Raw genomic sequence first — 6,478 nt, 5'->3', positions numbered from 1 at the left:
TCTACTTCATTTAAGTTAATGATAGAAGATTGTCTAAATTTGATTGTAGAAATTATTCTTTTAACCTAACACGCTATATTGATCCTATTCTGCTTCCCTTTTGAATGAATGTAATATGGATATTTTGACGAAGTAAACCAACGGGACTATGCAGTAGGCTGAGAACGAATGAATGTGCTGCTGTAGAGTAAACTCTATATGAACTCCTGCACTGGTAAGTCACTCCTAGGAAGTTGAATTGTTAGCTATGATGTTAACTGTGATGTTGCTATGTGCAGAACAGAAAAAAAGCCAGGTCTTTCCAAAAAAAAAAAAGCCAAGCTGCTTTCTAAATGGGTGGGAGAGAAGCAAAGAGCACCGATTGACAACAGAAACCACAGGGAGATGGTGATGAAGAGGGAGGCAGGTAAGACAATTTGTCTTCCACATGATGTCCACCTCTCCGTCTTTCCCTTCCACCTGTTCCCTCTCCCTTTCTCTCTCTCTCTTCTCTCACATCCTCCTCCAGGAAAATTGGGCAAGCGTTGCATAAGCGCTGGAGGAGTAGTGGGGTGACGGACGCAGAGAACTGAAGAGAAGGTGGGGGTTGAGGCAGAGTGGAAATTGATGGAAATGCAAAGAGGAGGATGGGAAAGCGTGCCCTTTCTCCCCCTCATTCTCCCTCTCCGGTGCTGTCTGGCATGCGTCCTGCTGAAAGTAGGCTATGTTTGACGCGCTTGAGGGTAAGGCTGAGTCACAATACGCCACTGAATACTAAACCCACTGATTGCATTGGACTAAGGCTTTAGCCTGCATCATTGCAATATCTTGCATGATACAATATCAGTCCATCATCCTCATCATCTTCTCCACAAGACGGGGTGCCAGTGACAGCAGGATTAGCAAAGACAATTGGAGGTGGTGCTGAATAATAAACTCAGTGTGATGTTTCATTCCCAGTAATGCCAAAAGTACGTTTGGTATCCAAAAGTGATTCATTTTATTTCCTTAAAAACTGTGAGTTTGGAAATAAGAATGTGGAATTCAATGCTCTCAATGACAATACAGGCCAATATCAAAGTCCTGCACAGTTTCCTGTTTCTCTGTTACTTCCTCAAACACTTGGACGGTGACGTTCCTGGAGGGAAAAAGAGCGTAATGGAGAAGTATACAAGCACACGTCATTGCATATGAACTCAACTCAGCAATGTAAACATTAACATGATTTAGATCATGGTCAGTTACAAATGGACAGGATTTACTAGAGGAACACCACTTGGGATTTTTTTAAAAATTCTCTTTCAGGAGCTTATTTTGGCACGGTTTAGTTACAGACACTTAAATACAAAGCCTGAATGTTCTGGTTTTTCTATTGCTTTTTTAGTGATTGTATAATTGTGGATTTTTTTCTTATTGCATTCGGGGTGTTGGGGAGTATTAAAAAAACAAGGTCATTTTAACATCAAGATCATGTCTTACTGTTAGCTGTAGATTCTCTAGTGAATTGACCATCAGCTTTTTCAACTAGCTGGAAGAGGGGAAATAGCAGTGGATTGGACACAAACTATAACCTTACCTAAATTTGCTGCGACATACCGCTAGAAATATGTTCAAAACACAAAACAACAACCCACTACGCAATGACTTACAACTTGTATGAAAACAAAAGCATAGTGGAAGCTCTGCACTGTCACTCCTACATGCTTTTTAGCACTAGAACTTTTCACGAGTTGTTTATGTTGCCAGGGAGATGCACTGTTAATGAGGTTGTGTTGGTTCTCTATTCAAATGTTATTACCTTAGGCACTTGCTCTCCTGTCCTGGACCTCTTTCACCTTTGTTCTCTTTTTTTTTGACTCACACTTGTCAAGCTCCTCTTTATCCCTTCTTTTGCTTTTTGTTAAAGCAAAACCATCAAAATTCTGCGTTTTGTCAACAACGGTACCATGAGACTTTGATTTAAGGAACTTGACTATTAATTTTGCTCATAATCTTTGAGCTATTTTTTTTTACTTGGACAGCTTAAAAGGGAGGACAAGGTGGAAATTAAATTACAATAAACATAGGTATGTAGCTAAAATTAATCAAGCTTTTCGACAAGATGGATTTCAAGAAGGCAAACAAAACATTGGTTGAAAGAAAGAAAGAAAGAAATAGTGCAACAGTATACTTGTTTAAATACTGTGATCTACTTAGCTAAAATGTCAAAAATATTCTTTCAGCTCCATTTTTATACATTAAATTACCTTACCATGCTTAGCAGGCTAATTTTTGCTTGCTAGTGTATTAGCTAACTTAGTGTAATATATATATATATATATATATATATATATATATATATATATATATATATATATATATATATATATATACACATATTTACGAATTTATGAGTGTATAAGAATATACAGGTCACAGGATATTTTGGCCTAAAATGGTAATACCTTCCTTTATTTAAATCTACAAAATAGAAATGTATAGAATAAGAAAAAAACACCAATTTTGTAATGTATAAGTCAATGATTCTATGGACAGTTTTTGGGTTTGTGTGCTATTGGAGGCTTATAAAATGGAATAGCTCCTACAAAAATAACTCTATCCCACATTTTTAAAGTGTGAGCCAGAGCCACTGCATTACAAAAGTGTTCTTGGAAAAATTTTTATTTGCACCACTGGTCATTACTGAGCACTGAGCTATCTTTCATCTGTTTTCTCTTATCTCTATAGTAAGGGTCTGATGTTTGTCTGAATTTTCAATGACTTCCTTAGTCTTAAAACAGTCAGGGGGGGTGTGTCTAGCCATAAACATATTGGGAACAAAAAGTAAGCGCGGTAAAAGAACCACAACTGTCTGCTATGTGACAGTCCTTCAGCCAAATATCTCTGGTTTCCAGGCATTCCAGACCCGGCGCAGACACACACGCTGAGCCAGTCAGTGAGACAGCATGAGCGGCAAAGCAATGACCTCATACTGCTGGACATGCCAGATGTTTCCAGACACGACCAAGTGTTTCCCCGCTTATGAGTAACCCAAGAGACAAGAAGATTATCAAGGAAGAGAACACACAGGCGCTATGACACACTGACTTAGTTTTTACTTCTTAGAGCAGGGAGAAGATGGAAATCCCTACTGCATGTTCAGAAATTTGAGCAGAACTTTGATTAATATTAATATTTATGCCTCAGCACTATTGAATTATTGATTCTGATTGGGTGTCGATTAATTTTCTATAACGGCACCTCTGACAATAGTATTGTAATAGCTTCATATTAATGCTCTTGTTTTAAAACATTACCATCTATACGGTATAGTAACAACTCATTCACATAATCTAAGGCTAATGCTAATCTGTGTTGTTTTTTTCATTTTACCAAAGAAAAATGTACAGTCTTTGATATGGTGAAAAGGAGATGTTTATGTAACATTTACGGAAGGAGTCTCCATTTCCAGCACGTAAATTTTCCACCATGGAAAAGTCTTCAAGACACATGATGTTGTGCTTTCCAGTTTCTCTGTAGCATGACAAGCTGTGTGCTTTTTTGTCTTATTAACTTCGAGTGAGAAGAAAGAGAGGCTGGTGAGGGAACAACTATTCATAGCTGCATCACACCATCCCATCGTTGATTGTTTTTCTATATGAGCATGCCACACAGTTTTTTAATCCTTACATAATTTGCTGTAGGTAATTTATTTCTCCATGTGTGAGGTTCAAACTGTAATCTGGATTACACAGAGTGATTGCTAATAATCAAATTACAGATTCTTTTTATGGATTACGGGATTGCGATGTTGACGTCAATCATAATCTATTGATTTCGAATTTACTGGGTGTGACAATAAACCGCATAAGAGCAGTTGTTATGACTAACAGCAGTTGCGTGTGTTTTCTTGCAGTAGCTCTAATCACTCAGATGGAGACTCTAAAATATTAACTCTCTTAGATAAACATAGTATAGCTGGCATTAATTGCACGTAAGAAAGAAAAAAAATAAATGAATGAATGAATGAAAAAAAGCACTTTATGTTTGCTAATAAAAGGCTGTTGGTTTATTTACATGTTCCTCTTTCTTTTTTTGTGGTTTTATTAAATCAGTCCAGGATTATTCTACAAAACAGTAGTAAAAGAAAATATACAAAGTAATCTAAAGCATTATATTACAGGTTAAATCTATGCTCATTTAATTTGTGATAAGTACTGGACTATATTTCCACAACATTTAATCTGCTTAACACTGCACATGGGCGTTCTACTTTTACAAAGATCAGCTTATATGTAAACTTATTGTATTACTTTGTGTTTATTTGTGTAAAAGGCTGTCTCTGGTGTGCCAGCAGAGTGCGGCAAGACTGTAAAAACAAAGCCAGAATAAACAGGAGGTACAGCGGCATACGGCCAGTTTTACTTCAATATCAGCACGTTTAGACTCTGTGCAGCTTTGTGTGTCTGTGCAAAGAGACAGCTGTCCTGAAAGTCAAAAACTGGATGCAGGTTTACATATGAGAAGGTGTCATGTGACTGCATGCGACATAAAGCTTAAAAAAAAAAAAAAGAAGAACAAACGTCCATTTCTAATGTCAGAGTTCCTTTTAGATGCATTTCACTTTCGTGCTGATAGGAAGTTAGAAGCTGTGGTTATGTAATGGCGTCTGTGCAAACGGCCAAGAGGGGTGTTACCATAGCAGGGCTGTAGTGGGACGGGCCTGGCTGTTGCCTGGTTACAAATATTTTGGGCAGGGAAATGGGCAAACACGTCCTGCCTCCCCAGGAAATGGGCAGCTCACATGACTGCTGCAGGGGGCTCGAGTCGCACCGACACCACAAAACAAAACAGGAAAACTGAGCATGCGGTAAACAAAACCTGCTGTTTGGATTTCAGCATGCTCCTCTTTCCAAAGTTACAGACTCGCTGTTGCAGTTTTCTGCTGCTGCAAATACCAGCGCAAATTTAAAAAAAAAAAAAAAAGTTGAAAGTACAAACATTAAAATGTAGATATGCATTAATAATATAGATATAAATACTGATTACATTAGTGATATAAATATAGATTTTGTTGGTCATATAGATAAAGATAGAGATTACATTAGGGATATAGATATGCATTACTGATAAGCATTATTATTATTATTTACATTTTGATCCCATTTGTGATTTTAAAAAGTCTATATAAGATAAAAAAAAAATTTTTTTAGCACTAAGTGCAGTCAGAGCTCATGTTCCAGTAAGAAGCTGAACTTGATTTACAGTTGAGTGCAAACGTCTGTGTAAACTTACTTCACAATGAAACCAAGATGACATTTAACATTAACACAAATCTCAAATTTTCATCATGAATAACAAAATTGTCAATAATAGTTTATTACTAAATTACAAGTGAAACAATCTAAATTATATTTCTGAATTTGATATAAATTAGCATTTGTTCCACTTCCTGCTAAGAACTCTATCTGGTCACATCTTTGCCTCTGCACTTCTTCCATTTCTGAACTGTAATTTTCACTGTCGGTTATAATATCATTCATCTTCAGTAACCAGTTTATCCTGGTCAGGATCACGGTGGATCCGGAGCCTATCCTGGGAACAATGGGCGCAACCCAGGAACACATCCTGGGTGGGACACCAGTCTATTGTAAGGCACCATGCACACACACATCCACACACACATTCACACCTAGGAACAGTTTAGCGTAGCCAGTCCACCTACTGGCATGTTTTTGACAGGTGGGAGGAAACCAGAGGACCTGCAGAAACTCTGATTTCCTTTTAAGCCATTCTGTAAAAGGTCTTTTTTCTCTTTTAAATCTTCTCAAAGCTGTTTTCATAATCCTATTGACTTTTAATTTGACTGCACACACAGCACACTTTTTCCACACCTTTAAAAATACTTAAAGTAAACCTTTGTCCACTGAAGCAAATTAACTAAATTGTCAATGTGGGTGAACCTTTTGAGCTTGCTAATAAACATAATTGCTGACTTAAGCCAGATTATTTCTCGTCACAGTGTATGAGATAATCCCAATACAATCTTGCCTGAATACTATAACAGATATGTGGTAACATGTACACCATGTCAGATTATACAATGAAGATCCTCTTATGATAGATCTGTGATTAAAAAAAAATAATTACTACATTGTGCTTCCGTCATCAATCAATGTGATCTGGGCTCCTGTTGAAAATGGGCTTGCATTAAAAAATAAATAAATAAAAAATCACCTTTCCAAGTGAGCTTGAGGTAATAAGGATATTTTCCAAGTGAGCTTGAGGTAATAAGGATATTTTTTCTGTTCGTTAGCATGTTTCAGTTCCACCATCACCACTACTGTATTAGTAGCTGCCCTGTGAGCTTTGCATGCTCTTATGCCATCCTCCTGTTGACAGCTTTTAGAGGAGCATCATGGCAGCCATCTTTAGTTGCAACGGCGCTAAATCGGCCACGATGAGCACATCACATTGCGATACAACTCATAATCAAGAGTTTGTTTACGATGTGTGATTT

Source organism: Pangasianodon hypophthalmus, chromosome 6, assembly GCF_027358585.1.
Source record: "Pangasianodon hypophthalmus isolate fPanHyp1 chromosome 6, fPanHyp1.pri, whole genome shotgun sequence".
Classification (NCBI taxonomy): domain Eukaryota; kingdom Metazoa; phylum Chordata; class Actinopteri; order Siluriformes; family Pangasiidae; genus Pangasianodon; species Pangasianodon hypophthalmus.
The sequence above is the reverse complement of the archived record's forward strand: the minus strand, read 5'-3'. Positions refer to the sequence as shown.